This window comes from Dermochelys coriacea, chromosome 12 (genome assembly GCF_009764565.3).
Source record: "Dermochelys coriacea isolate rDerCor1 chromosome 12, rDerCor1.pri.v4, whole genome shotgun sequence".
Classification (NCBI taxonomy): Eukaryota; Metazoa; Chordata; order Testudines; family Dermochelyidae; genus Dermochelys; species Dermochelys coriacea.
The window spans coordinates 2,498,502-2,513,714 of NC_050079.1; the positions used below are offsets into that span (position 1 = coordinate 2,498,502).

General features: G+C 45.3%; 1 long non-coding RNA gene across 1 annotated transcript; it reads left to right on the forward strand.

Annotated features, from left to right (window-relative positions):
• The first annotated feature begins 9,133 nt into the window (after positions 1-9,133).
• LOC122456289 lies at positions 9,134-11,933 on the forward strand. Its single transcript, XR_006275111.1, has 2 exons — positions 9,134-9,336; positions 11,848-11,933. It is a non-coding gene; the product is annotated as an uncharacterized LOC122456289 (long non-coding RNA).
• Positions 11,934-15,213: the final 3,280 nt, after the last annotated feature.

Below are 15,213 nucleotides of genomic sequence, written 5' to 3' on the forward strand. Positions count from 1 at the left end.
GTCCAGGCCTGGCCTGTGCAGAGTAAATCAATAGAAGCCGAGCAGAGGCTCCCTGCAGGGGTATGGGAGTCACCATGGATTGGAGTAGCTCCCCAGAAGGGAGGAGCTGTGAAGTGCAGAAAAGGAGATGACAAGGGGGGCAGGCTGATAGAAAGCTATGGGGATGGGATGGAGTCGTTCAATTTTGGAGGGTGACCTTTCAACTGGGCAGGGTTTGCAATCTCTCACTTAAGTGATAAGAATTTGAGCAAGTTAATATTCAACATGGTGAAACTCATTCTCCACCGCCCTGAAACTCATTCTCCACCCCCCTGACTTGGCTGAGCCGAGTGGCACCTAGAAATGGCTTTCAGGGGTTGTGGACTGTAGTTTGACACAGTAATGATCTGTTATAATGTACCTGCAGTGCAGGAACCCTACATTTGATTGCCCCATGAAGACTGTGGACAACACCCAGGCTGTTCAGCACACTCCACACATGTCTTTTGAGAGTTATTTATTTTGCAGGATGTTTAACCCTTTCTAGCCATGCGTCACGCCTATGAACTAAATTCTAAAGGAATTCTTTGCAACTACAAAGCTCACCATCTCTGCTATGAATCTGCGCCTAAATGAATTGAACTCATGTCTGTATATACATTGATCTTTTAACCATACTTTTCTCTTTTGTTTTTAAATACGTTTTTGTTTAGTTAATAAGAATTGGCCGTAGCATGTATTTGGGTAAGATCCGGAATATTCAATAACCCAGGAGGTAATGTGTCCGATCCCTTGGGATTGGTAGAACCTGTTCTTTTATATGATGAAATAAGATTTTCAGAAATCATAATATTTGACTTAGGTACCTGGATAGAGGCCTGAGGCTGGATCACTTTAAGGGAAATGTGTTTGTACTTCTGAGTAACCAGTAAGGTAATAAAGAAGCTGTTTTATGCTATCTTGATAAATCTAAATATTAGAATATCCACCAGCTTTTTGGGGATTGTCTGCCCCATTCTTTGCAGTTCACCCTAATTCATCCGATGAAGTGAGCTGTAGCTCACGAAAGCTTATGCTCTAATAAATTTGTTAGTCTCTAAGGTGCCACAAGTACTCCTTTTCTTTTTGCGAATACAGACTAACATGGCTGCTACTATGAAACCACCCTAATTGAGTGACCACAGCTGGCTCCCCACTAGGACCCCAGTCACAATAGGTTATAGTCCAATGTCCAATATCATATTCAGGGCGGACCATTAAGCACTGGGATCCCAATCTTGTTGCTTAAGCTTCCCCTGCACTGAAGCATCGAGCAGATCTGAGATGACAGAATCAGGACCCAACGGTCTTTTATACAGTTTTCTAGCATCCACTTGACCATACAGTTTTGGGTAAACAATAGGCTTTTGATGTAACCTTTTGCTTTCAAAACACCAGCAGTAATTAGTTACACAAATTAACATAGGGCAATTTATCCATTAGGCAGTCTATCACAAACTTCAAAGAGACATATAGACAATGACATTACTTCATCCAAGATTCATCTAAATGTTAATATTCCCTTTTGATTTCTGAATTAATAGTTATAGTGACAGACAGGAACCTGTCCATTTACACGGGTAGCATTTTAAGATACACATAATTAATATTACTTCTAACTTCTAAAAACATAGATTTGCATTTCAAAGTTCTAGCCTATTTAGCATGCAATGGCCCTAATTAACATTTCTAACATATCTTTAAAGGTCGGCTTTGGGTTAATTAGCTTGCAAGCTGTTTAACCCTTTCTGGCCATGAGTTATATTTTGTATAAGATTCGTTGCAATTATATAACAGTGGTAGCAATAATGATTTGCATGGTTATATTTTAATCAGACATCACAGGAGTCATCAAACAGAAAGGGGGAAGGGAGGAAACAAAAGGAAACCTGCATGTAATCATACACCAGTGAAAAAACCCAGAAGGGAACATCCTTCCACACAGGTAGGTACTTTGTCTCCTGATTCTCAGCTGGAAATGTCTTTCAAGAGGGGGACTGAAGCTATAAAAAGGATGGGCAAATACCCTGAGACACCCCCTTTTTCCCCCTGCCCTCCTCATTCTCTGAATCTGAGAAGACAAAGGAAACAGCTGTTGGACTCTGCGGGAGGGGTCCTGACCTGCTGTGTTGGGTCAGTAATGCTGCTGGAAGCGTGAGATAAGAAGCTCTGCTTTGAATCTAATATTCTTTGTTAAGATAAAAAGAAAAGCAGTACTTGTGGCACCTTAGAGACTAACAAATTTATTAGAGCATAAGCTTTCGTGAGCTACAGCTCACTTCATCGGATGCATTTGGTGCATCCGATGAAGTGAGCTGTAGCTCACGAAAGCTTATGCTCTAATAAATTTGTTAGTCTCTAAGGTGCCACAAGTACTGCTTTTCTTTTTGCGAATACAGACTAACATGGCTGCTACTCTGAAATTTGTTAAGATAGGCACTAGAAAGTGTTTTATCCTTATTTTTCTTGTAACCATTTCTGACTTATGCCTCATCGCTTGTACTCCCTTCAAATCTCTCTCTTTGTAGTTAATAAACTGGTTTTATTGTTTTATCTAATCCAGTGTGTGTAAACTGACATGTCTGGGTGACTCCATTTAAGGTGACACACTGTTTTATATTATTCCCTTAAAGCAGTGGTTTTCAAACTGGGATACATGTACCCCTAGGATATGTGAGCACTTGTCAGGGGCAACACAAGAAAAATCTTGTAATGCTGGAGAATGAATTTTATTTAGTAACACTTGGCAATCTTACCATAGGTATGTTATGACCCTAGCTCAGATGGGGGTAGGCAGTAGTCTACATTATTTGGAAATGGGTACAGAGCCTAAAAAGTTTGAAAGCCATTGCCTTAAAGGACTAATGCATTGGAACTGCCCATGAGAGGGCCAGGCAGTACAGGACATACATTTCTGAGGAGAGTTCAGGACTGGGGGTGTGTTGGGGTCACCCTGCAGGCAGACCTAGCGCTAGGCCAACTAAGCAATTGCTTAGGTCACCAAGCAGCTCAAGGGGCCCCCATTCACATTTTTAGTATATGTTTGGGGAGGGGGAATATTCCTGCTTAGGGCCCCCACTGGACTAGCACCACCTCTGCTGCAGACTAACTGTGGCTGATGAGAGCCAGGGTGTGACTGGCAGGCTGCAGTTACACGGATACATCTTGGAGTGACCTGTGTGCTGGTGACTGGCTGGCTGCGAGCAGCCCAGGTTGGAGGCTATCAAAGCAAAGCATTTGAGGCAATGAGGTTGCAGAGCAGGGGTGACACAGCCCCTTGATGGTCTGGATTTCACCCGGGTATGTCGAAGCCCAATCTGACCTCTTCCCCCAGCTCCCTGCCCTCCCCTGCCTCACGTGGGCAGCAGAATGCAGGGGCGGCACAAGGCCTTCGAGTGGGGTGTTGAAGGGAGCAAGGTGGAGGGGAGGACAGCCATGCAGTGCCCAGAGGAGGTGAGTGTAAGGTTCATGGAGGAGGCCAATGCGTCTGTGATTGGTTATCTGATCTCTTCCTCCCCACCCCCCATCTGGGCTCCAAAGAGAGCCAGGGGGCCCTGGAGGGAAGAGGTGGGCAGTTGAAACCTGCCTGAGAGCAGAAGAGGCAAGAGACAGCTGCAGAGACCTGCTTGGGAGGCTTGGTGGAGAGAGCTGGGTTTAGACGAGTTGACACAAACTGCTGAGGGAAACTGACCCAAGCTGGGACCCTGCTGAGTGGAGGTGCCAGGCAGTGGCCCCTGGGCAAAAGGGAGGATCCAGGTTGGTCAAGGAAAGCCAAGGCTGGGGGCAAGGAGACAGGTGTGTCCTCGGCAGGGCGGGGGAGTAAAATCGGGGGGAGCTCTCTTGTGGGAGACTTGCAGTGGGGGCCAGGGTGAAGTCAGGAGACTGGCCACTGTCCAGCAGGGAAGCTTAAAGAGGTGGACCTGGATGGGACCCAAGGAACTGAGAACGCAGCACAGCTGTGAACACTGCAGCGGGAGACTGGGAGGCACTGGCCTTGAAAAGGAGAATGGGAAAATTATTGTACCTTTATATGGTTACCATGGGTTTGTCGAGAATGGTTTTACTGCCAAGGTTTTGCTCCTAAGTGCCTAAATTGCTACTGACAATGAGATGTAGGCAGCCCCTGAATCAGTTGGGCATTGCAATGCTGAGCGGAGCCTACATTCCTGTCAGGAGTGAACAGAAAGGGAAACTGAGGCAGGTGGAGCTGTCCTGCTGTAGGAGGGTACCCCAGGCAGACAGGTTTTCCCTATGCCTTATCAGTCCTGGGGCTTTTCTATGCCTCTCCTCTGTTATTCTGCTCCTGAGGTGGCTGGGTGGCTCCCTGGCCCAGATGGCTACAAGCAGGACGAGCACAAATTCCCCTCCTCCAGCTGGTTTCTCACTCAAAAAGCCCTTTTCTGCAGAGTTGGGGAGTCTCCCTTTCCCTTCCCAGGTTTTCAGGAGGGACGCTGCTCTGTTAACTGCTGAATGTTCACAGATCACAGGAAAGGTCAGCATGCGATTGCCATCTCCCATGTACTGCTCCGTGGAAGAGCCGAGGCTGGCTGGAGGGGTCATGCCCACTGGGTTGTTCAGTTTGTATGGAGCCAGTGCCTGTGGCTTTCCTTCATGCCCAGGAGCTGCACCCCAGTCCCAGTGTGCCCAGCACAGGGGCCTTGCTCTGTGCCCACGTAGCCAATATATTGGGGGTGTTTCCAGCCAAGGGTTGGGTTCCAGAGCTGAAGTCCCGCATGCTGCCTGCCCTCAGCAGCAGCTCCCTCTCTTATGCCAAGAAGCTGCTAGCTCAAGTGCCATATGTCGCTGTTCCCCTCCTTCCCTCTGAGCCCAACTTCTAACTGCACCATTCCCAGGGATGGGGAAGGGTGTTAACGAGGGGGACAGAATTCAGGGACGCAGCAAACCCAGTCTCATTTGTCCCTGTCCTGTAGAGAGCTCCAGCCTCTTTCTGAGATTTGAGGCGGGCAACAAAACCAACACGAGGGACAAAACATAACAGGCTGGGGCCACTATGCTCTGGATTTTGGCCTTCTCTCACATTCGGGGCCACTAAAACCGAGGTTCAGCCCATTGTTCCAGCTCGCTGGAATATTCCCTGCTGGTCTCAACCCAAAGAGGAGCAAAATCAATTTGTCTTGGAAACTGGCCCAGAGTCCTCCCTTTGTGAGCTATGGGGGAAGGGGGGCAAGGGCTTCTTGAACTGAGCTGCTCCTGTTCGCTCATGCACACAAGTAGCTGAGTTTTGCACACACAGGTTCTTCAGGCAGCCAGCGCTCTGTGAGGACTTTGGGCCAGTTTGGCCAGAAAAAACAACTTCCCCCTCTCCAATATCAGCAGCTGAAGGCTACGTTTTGTTCACACCCAATGCAATATTTACACTGAGTGTAGAGTTCAGGCTGCTTGTAGGGTGACCAGATGTCCCAATCTTATAGGGACAGTCCCAATATTTGAGGTTTTTGTCTTCTATGGGTGCCTATTACCCCCCACCCCCGTCCTGATTTTTCACATTTGCTCTTTGTTTACCCTAGCTGCTTATGGGGCAGGGCCAGCTCTAGGTTTTTTGCTAGAAAAAAATTTGCCGCCCCAAGCTCCGAGAGCGCAACCGCCCAAGGGTGGCCAGAATGCTGCCCCTGGAATCGTGCTGCCCCAAGCACGTGCTTGCTATGCTGGTGCCTAGAGCCAGTCCTGGGGGGCGGGGGGGGGGGGTTGAGAAACGCACGTCTCTCTCTGTTAGCTGTGCAGAGCAGGCGTGGGTTTGCAGTAATCTTACTGAGGCCTTCTCAGGTTGTCTGAATTTTGCACCTGTGAAAGCAGTAATAAATGGGCTCATACTAGGCACCAAGGGCATCGGGAGCCGGCCCTTCTGTGGGCCTAGGCCTGCTGGACTGACCTTTTGTGGGCCCAGGCTGGGCTCTATGTGGGCCTGCGCCAGGCCCGTCCGGGTGGGCCAGCACTCTGGGGGCCTAGGCTGGGCAGGCGGTTTGTGGGCCTGGGCCTGGCCTAGCTGGTTGGGCCGGCCTGTCCCTTTGGGGGCCTGGGCCAGGCCTGTGACGAACCAGGCCTTTGGGCCTGAGATGGGCCAGACCGGCCCTTTGGCCATTTAAAGACATCTTGGCTACAGCCACTAGGGGAAATATTGAAAGGGTGAGCGGGAGGGATTTAGGGGAGGTTTCCTGAGCACCCGCCTCATTCAAGGGCATAGACTTGCTATGCCTCTACTCGCCCTAAGTCAGCGGGAGCAGTTGGGCAGTACGGCACTACCCTACGGAGAACGCCACCAGTTGCTCCCTAGCAGAGCCCACAGGCTAGTGTTCTGCGTGAGTCTATAACACAGAAGGGACCCCTCGAAGCGAGGTACGTCAAAGGCTGTCAAGGCTGATGCCCCACTCTGGCACTTCGAGTGCAGAAAGTGGGGGCCCGCAAGGATTCTAAAAATTAATACTGGCCACTCCAGGTGTGTATTAAACTCCCAAGGTTACAGCTTCTCTCTGACCTTGGCTTGGTAAACGCTGCCACCACCCAAATGCAAAAAATCCCCTTTGACCCAAGAAGGAGCACTTGGGAATTCCACACTGTGGGGGTACCCTCAAGCCCTTTCACTCCCCCCACCCACTCGGGGGAAGAGCTGAGAAGAAAACAAAGGAAATTAGCTGTTGTCACCAGCTAATCAAACAGCATAGGCACAAATCTCTTAGGACACAACAATCCAAATCCTGTTCTTAAAAAATGTAAATTTTATTAAAAACAAAAAGAAAGAAACTCCATCTGGAATTTAGGCTTTTGCTAGATTTTAAAAGAGCAATTCAAAAAATTAAGCACCCAAAATAACTTTCTTGGGGTTCAGCTTAAAGGTTACAAGCAAACAAAAGCATCTTGGGTTAGCACAGAGGAGTGTTACCAGATTTGTCCGTTACTTTGGGATACGCTCATTTATTAGGGTTACTCGGTGGGGTCTGTAATTCTATTAATGTACTGCTTGTATCACTTGTGTTTTCATATGGAGCTCTATTTCTCCCTTCTGCAAGTCCCTTCCCAATGGAACTATCCTGCAGGACCTAGGTTCCCCAGGGCTGGGTTCCTCCAGCCCCAGAACCAGATGAACACACACACACACACACACACATTAACAGAACAAGTCTGAGTGGACCTGGTCAATCAGCACTTTCAAACTGCCACCCTTATATGCCCCTAGACTCAGCAGACTGGGTCAAGGAGCACTTCCAAGCTGCCACCCTCATATGTCACAGGTTCAGCAAGACCCTATCCCCGCTTTCATGTTATAATTGTGCTGGTAGTAACCCATTTGATGAGCAAACCCCACAATATTTTTGGGTGCTACAGGGATCTTGAGCTTAGGTAAGAGAAGCATTGCTGCAGAGTAAATGGAGAAGCTAAAAACGCAAAAGAGTAAAGTTCTGAGAAAGAGAGAGGGAAGCAACCAGCTTAACCATAAAATTCATTCATTGAATAATAGTGATAACTACACAAGGAGAGCCTAAACAAACATAACAGTTACATTATTAAAGGTTACAAAAGTCATATATAGAAAACAATACCTGATCAGACAAGTTAGGGTTAGAAAGTTATACCTGAGGTAGAAAAGAAAACAGAGAGAGAGAGAGAGATCTCACCACTCCATGAAGCTTGAACTGGTTCCCAGATGATGGTGGTAGCTCAAGGTCCTGAGTGCTGGAGACAGGCAGAGCCCCCAGCATGGTCAGTCAGGAGAAGATGAAATCCCAGTGGAACTGAGGCAGAGTTTGGATCCATGCATCAGAACACATACTGGAGTATGAGTAGGGTTTTTTTTGTAGGGAAACAACAATGGTTCAAGGGAGAACATGAGATTTGTTTATGGGTAAACTGATGACTCAAGGGTTTTCTTTAGGCTAGACAATAGGAGCTGATCACTCTTGGCTATGGGTGGTGTTCCTTCCAGGGAGCTCACATTGCAATTAGGCAGCTTTAGTATTTTGGATATCAATCAAGGATTCATTACTAGAATTGGTCTGATAACTGCTGAGTTGGGTGTGTGCTGGTGTAGGTTCATTAACATATGGAGCAGAGATCCCCCAGGATGCAGTGCTTCCCTGCTTTTCTGGTCCCAGAGATCAGTGCGGTTCTTGCCTTGGAATCTCTGTTCTCCATTCTGTATGCTAATGGAGATGTCACCCTGTCCCATCTTTGATGCAGATGAAACATGGGGAGTTGCCTTAATCCTATCACCCTTGTCAGGAGGGGTCTAGGTGTCTCCCACCGCCCTTCACTGTTCTCTGCAAGTGTTTTCTCTGATCGGTTTTGGTTCAAGCAGAGGCTGGGGTGGGCGTGTCCTTCATGAGTCAGACAGGCTGAATAGTGTGCCCTGGTTTCCCAAGAACACAGAGCGACTGGTATCAGGATATCCATGAGCCGAAATAAACCTGATCGCATTTATCTAAACATTCCCTATCCAAATGATTCCTTCTAGGTATGTGTCGAGGACTCGAACCCCAGCCAGCACGGTTCGTTGTCTGACCGGAGAGAGACAGGCAACACCAGCAAGGTCCGAACACAAAGCTCTTTATTGAAGAGTGCACACAACAATAGAGAGCAGCCCGTCTCCAAAGAGAACCAGCAGCCTCTAAGTAAAACTAATAGGTTTTTATAGACAGTCCCGTCACGTCACAGATTTATTCATAAAGCAGCCCACCCCCCCCATGTTAGTTAAAAATCCTCTTTCTCTATTATGCATGCACTTCTACCCCCTTATTATAGATAACTTTTAGCAAATCGTAATGCTTCACTAACTTTCTTATCGGTATGGGTGTCAACCAGGAGACAAGGAGTTAAGAACAGACAGAACACAAAAACAGGGAGTGGAAAACAGTGCCCCCATATCTCAACAAACCGTTCCCAAAACATCTGGTAGAAAAATGCAGAAATGCAGGCCTCCCCTTTTTTTCTCACTCCCTGCAACTTAAACAAGTATTCCTTCATTCTACTTTCAGAGACTTTCCCAGCAGCCTTTCTTGGCCTGACTTTGGTTCGGTTGGCATAACTGCTTCATGTTTAACTTTTCTCACCTAACAGTAGTCCATTTGTCCTCGACAATTTGGCGACCACGAAGGGACCCATCTGACTCTCCGGCACGGGATCAGACTCTAAAGCAATGCAGCATGCATCCTCCGGTTTCGAGGAGCCTTGCTAGTGATCTGATCCCTGCATCGGCAATAAGGCATGTTCTGTGAACCAGCAGGAGCCCATAGAAATCCAGCAATGTCCACCTACCCTTTGAGTAGGATCCAGATCCAGGTCTTCGGGGTTTGAGTCCCTGGAGAGGTAAGCAATCACTTGATAATAAGAGTTGGGGATTGTGGGTTTGAGTCCCCTTTCCACCTAGGATTGGACAATTTGGCAGTAATGTCTGGGGGACGCCCCATTGTCTCTGATTCTCAGAGATTGGAAGGGAATCTCTGGAACTATTGGGTTAACTAAATCAAAAATGAAAAACTTATGTCAGGTTCAATGGCCAGCTTTCTCCACTCATTTGTCCCCGACTAAAGAATGGCTAGCCTGTGGAACTTTTTCCACAGACAGGATGGATTCCTTAAAAGATATTTTGGTCGATCTTAGACCGGGACAAATGGATTATTTGTTTGTGTGGTATAACTATAAGCCTTAAGACAGGACTTCCAGGCAGAAAAGGAAGCACTGGCTAAGCAAGTACCGGTCCTTCAGAGACTTGTCAAAATTTAATCATTTGTGCTCAGCATATGCCGTAACAACAGTGTGTCTGCCATAAGAGGAAATTAAATAGTTAAATTGCCAATTGGCCATGCATTCTGTCCAGATGACAAGCCTCACAGGGGAGGACTCGAGTAGACCTTGTGAGTGAGAATATTTAAGAGAAGAGACCAGGAGGGTTGGGGGCTAGTTAAGAAGCCCACCCTCCTTGTTAAATTGGTAGTGGGACAAAGCTGGTGCTCATGGAAGGGACAGTTCAGAGAGAAAAACAGGATCGGGCCGAAGCGGGCAGGCAACAGATAGAGAGATTGGAAAACAGGTTGGAAATTTGGAGGGCATAGTGAAAAAAGAGGAGTAAATAATTACAGGAATGGGAAACGTAAATCCCAGAATAATACTTGGAATGGTAAAATCTGAGTTGATTGGGTGTCGTTTTGGGAGATAAGCAAGTGATTTAAGAAAGGAAAGTGAGAAGTTAACTCTGTAGTTGCTGGAGGGAATTAAGCAGTTGAACTTTGTGAAATACTAGAAAGAAAAATGGCAGGTTTCAGAGTAGCAGCCGTGTTAGTCTGTATTCGCAAAAAGAAAAGCAGTACTTGTGGCACCTTAGAGACTAACAAATTTATTAGAGCATAAGCTTTCGTGAGCTACAGCTCACTTCATCGGATGCATTCGATGAAGTGAGCTGTAGCTCACGAAAGCTTATGCTCTAATAAATTTGTTAGTCTCTTAGGTGCCACAAGTACTGCTTTTCTTTTTTTAGAAAGAAAAAGAATTCTTGGTTTCTTTGCAGCCGTTTTGAGAAAAATGGGCCCTTTTCCAAAGGAATGCAATTATACCGTGCTACTTAATTAATATCTTATTAGGCTCCAAGGGGCTACAATAGGTGGTGTCTTCCTTTTCAGGTCGCTGTGTGTTTGATAGCAGGAGTTAAAAGTGAAAGGCAATCAAAAGTCTGGTAAAGTTTATTGTGCCCTTTTTAAAGTAAAAATCTTTAAGCTGTGGACCCAAAAGCAAGCCGGAAAGCATTTATTTTAATGTAAATTACCTAACTGATAAGGTAGAAGTCACTGAAACCTGGGCTGCCTATGAAACAAATACAAGGTAATTCCTCTGTTTGCCTGCAATTAACAAGGGTATTTGTATAAAAAGGAAATATTTTAAGCAATGACTGACTGCCCAGAAGGTGTAGATCTATGTTCTTTTTGTCTTTCAGAAAATCAGAGAAAACTGATGCCAGCTGAAAAGCAATTCAACATATCATGAATTTACTGGCACAATAGGAATTATGTTCTGTGTTCTATGTTCTGTCTTGTGGCCAGAATTGCTGTATTTAATTTTTCATAGGACAGTTTAGTTTAAAACTAAATAGAAGGGTTAAATCAAAATGCAGATACTTCTTTTATTCAACTTGGAATACAAAGTATTTGGATAATATCAGGAAAATGTGATATACTAAAGTTTAATACATTTGCTTAAGTAAGAAAAATAAATTCCATTGGCCAGATCTTTTAATTGAAAAAAATTGTTGTTAAAATTCGCACACCAATAGTCTTTGGAAGCAAGGACATGAAAGGTTAACCCACTCCCCATATTATACATGGGATCCTTCTGGCTACCTCAAATTTCTAGCCAGAGGGCTGGGGAGGGAGGAGAGCTATTGGACACCAGAGGTTGTACCAAGTGGACTCCTCAAAAGTGGGTGTGCTTGTCCTGGCTTGTTGCTCCAAAGCTCCGTAATAAAGTCATTTTACTAGAAGGGTGTATGTGGCATACATTGAATACAACAAAAGTGCTGTATAATGGGCAATGTACACATGTTCATTTTTGAACAAAGGTGTGTGAGTGGAGAGTGAAAATTTCCTTTGCAGGTTAATAGAAGCCAAGAAGGGGGAGAAGAAAAAAAACGGAGGACGAGCTAATTCAGCGCTGTAGCTGGCAGGCTCGGTCCAAAGATAAGACGCTGGCCTGCCCAAGGACACTGCTCACAGCTAGGATTTGGCTGACAGCCAAGAAAGAGGGGGGCTTGAATGTGCCCAAGCAGCTGTGAGATCTGCAAAACACTGCCAGACATTAATGAAATGTGTTAGGTCTCTGTATATACAGGTGAAAGAAGTCCTGCTCCAAGGATCCTGAGCAAACCTGCCATTTGTTAAAACCAGGTGACTGGGTCTACATAAAGGTCCATCAACTAAAGACTACTCTGGCCCCACGCTGGAAAGGCCCTTATTAAGTCCTGCTAATTACCAACACCACTGTGAAGTGCTAAGGACTGACTGCCTGGACCCATGCTTCTTACTGAAAAAAGACCCCTCCACCTTGAGATGACTTCACTTCAACTACTGATCAGCCTGTCCCTCCTTCTGGGTTTTTTTCTTTCCTCCTTTTGGACAGCAGGGGAAAGGACAAGGTGAAGAGCTAGTAACCTCTCCCTTGTCTACTGAGAGAGCTAACCTGCATTGAACCGCTAGGGAACCTGACATGGAAAAAGATTCCCCAGAAGCAGACGGCATCGAACTTCAAGGGAGCTACGCATGTTCACCCCACCGTGAACCGGTGAATCAGAAGCAGACGACATCGGTGCTCAAGACAAATGGACTGCCACCCCTTTGGGCGGCCTGAAGCTCCGACTGCAGCTAAAAAAACCTTGAGTTGGTGGTGTCCAGTCACAGAGAGATGGCCCTGTTCTTTAGGCTGGGTTTTTGTGTTTTTAATCTGTTTGTTATTTGTTATCTTCCTTTTTTGGTGGTACGGGGAGTTGAGACTATAGAATCACACAGTTCTAACACATTTATACATCTTGCCCATGAAATGAAAGCTCGTATGCCAGCCCACTTCTTGCTGGGTGTGCTCATTAATACCAGCAGATAGCCAAAAAGGTCTTTCCATGGTTCTTATTCCCCTTAGTGCAATGAATATGACCTGGACCCCGTCCTGGAAGGATTCTTCAGGTAATTTAAATATTACCTGGGCTGATACCGGCATCTCTGAAAGCGGGTATCTAATAGTTTGGAAACGAGTTTGTCAATGGTGCCTCTTAAAAGAAGGGAAAATAGCTATAGGTAATAGTGAGTGCAAATCCTATTTTAATGGCACTCATTTTGGGAGTAAGAGAGGTCCCAATATCTCTCTCTTGTATGGGGCAACCTCTTGCACCTCCGCATGGTATAGATTTGCGGGTAACAAGTGCAGTCTGCATGGGGAAGAACATTTTCTGTATAAAGATCGCAAATTGATTGAGCATTACGTTATAAATTGCACGTTTGAGTATAACCTGCCAACTCATACTATGTGTTTATGTTCTGCTAACGCCTCCACGGCTAAATTCTCCCTTCTCCTATCTTGGACCAGATGGTACAAAATTATTAATAATACCTGGTCCAAAGTCACTCCTATCCTTTTTGGAGTATACTGGGAGTGTGGTAACAAGGCATACCTAGCCCTCCCTCCTTCATGGAGTGGATCCTGCTACTTGGCTTGGTTAGAACCAAGGTATATCGTGCACGTCTTCCTAAAGGGAAAATCAGAAATGTAAGAGGGGCTGAGGAAGATGTTAAGGACTCCCGCCCCCTTACTTGGTGTGCCTTAAATGATTGGACGGGTGCTTGTGCGGGAGTTGTCTTCGCCTGTGGAGGTGCCACCTGGTGCATTGGGGAAGGAGTCATGAGACTTCAGGGAGTGTTGGAGATAATGGCAAATACCACTGCCGATGCCTTGGTAGATTTGGCAACTGGAAAAAAAAACCCAAAACCTAAGGCAGACCTAAGATGTGGATGGTGTCTGACATCATGAGGCACCGCATGAGCCGTGTGTAGTGTCGACCGATCCTGCAGGTCCACAGCACACACGCCAATGATCAGGGCGTCCATTTGCACCTCGTATCCCTTTGCTCTCACGGTGTCGGCCAGGAGAACGTACTTTTCCAGATTACAAGCTCAGGCTTTGTGAAAGGCCAGGTTCCTGTTCTGAAAGGAGACTGTGATATTTACGTGCCAGATGCACTAAGGATTCATATGTCCCTTCATGCTCGAACCACCATTCCAGAGGACATGTTTCCATGCTGATGACACTTGTTAAAATAAATAATGCATCAATTAAATTTGTGACTGAACTCCTTGGGGAAAATCATATGTCTCCTGCTCTGTTTTACCCACATTCTGCTATATATTTCATGTTATGGGAGTCTCGGATGATGACCCAGCATGTTGTTTATTTTAAGAACAAGTTCACTACATATTTGACAAAACGCAAAGAAGGTACCAATGTGAGATTTTAAAATATAGTTACCGCTCTCAACCCAAGGTTTAAGAATCAGAAGTGCCTTCAAAATCTGGAAGGGACGAGATTTGGAGCATGCTTTCAGAAGTCTTAAAAGAGCAATACTCCAATGTGGGAACTACAGAACCGAAACCACCAAAAAAGAAAATCAACCTTCTGCTGGTGGCATCCGACTCAGAGGATGAAAATGAATGTGCGTCGGTCCGCTCTGCTTTAGATCGTTATCGAGCAGAACCCATCATCAGCATGGACATAGGTACTCTGGAACGGTGGTTGAAGAATGAAGGGACATTTGAATCTTAAATATCTTGTGACACCAGCTACAACAGTGCCATGTGAATGCCTGGTCTCACTTTCAGGTGACATTGTAAACAAGAAGCGGGCAGTGTTATCGCCTGCAAAAGTAAAGAAACTTGTTTGTCTGAGCAATTGGCTGAACAAGAAGTAGGACTGAGAGCACTTGTGGGCTCTAAAATTTTACATTATTTTATTTTTGAATGCAGTTATTTTTGTACATAATTCTACATTTGTAAGTTCAACTTTCATGATAAAGAGATTGCACTACGGTACTTGTATTAGGTGAATTGAAAAATACTATTTCTTTTGTTTTTTAGACTGCAAATATTTGTAATCATAAATATAAAGTGAGCACTGTGCACTTTGTATTCTGTGTTGTAATTGAAATCAATATATTTGAAAATGTAGAAAACATCCAAAAATATTTTAATAAATGGTATTCTATTATTGTTTAACACTGCAATTAATCGCACAATTATTTGCGATTAATTTTTGTAATCACATGATTCATTGTGATAAATTTTTTTAATAGCTTGACAGCCCGAATTTAAATTAAATACAGGTTCAATTTTTAAAAATAAACCTATTGTAAATTAAAATTGAAATTGAAGGCCTAAATTTATTAGAATCTATTAAAATCATTTAAATTAAATAGAAAAAGTAATATTCACCAGTCCTGCTTTCCTTCCAAGATTTAAAGCAAGTCAAACTGCTGAACTGGGGAAGTCTCTGTCTAGGCACCTGGAACCAGAGTTTGCTGAAGTGGATCGCTTGATGGTTACTTGTTCTGTTCTGGCATTGGCCACCCAGAATGGCCGTTCTTATGTTCTTATGAAATGGTAACCCAGCTTTTGACAGCAGTAGCCTCTTCAGCTGGTGCAAAGAATATCTACTTCA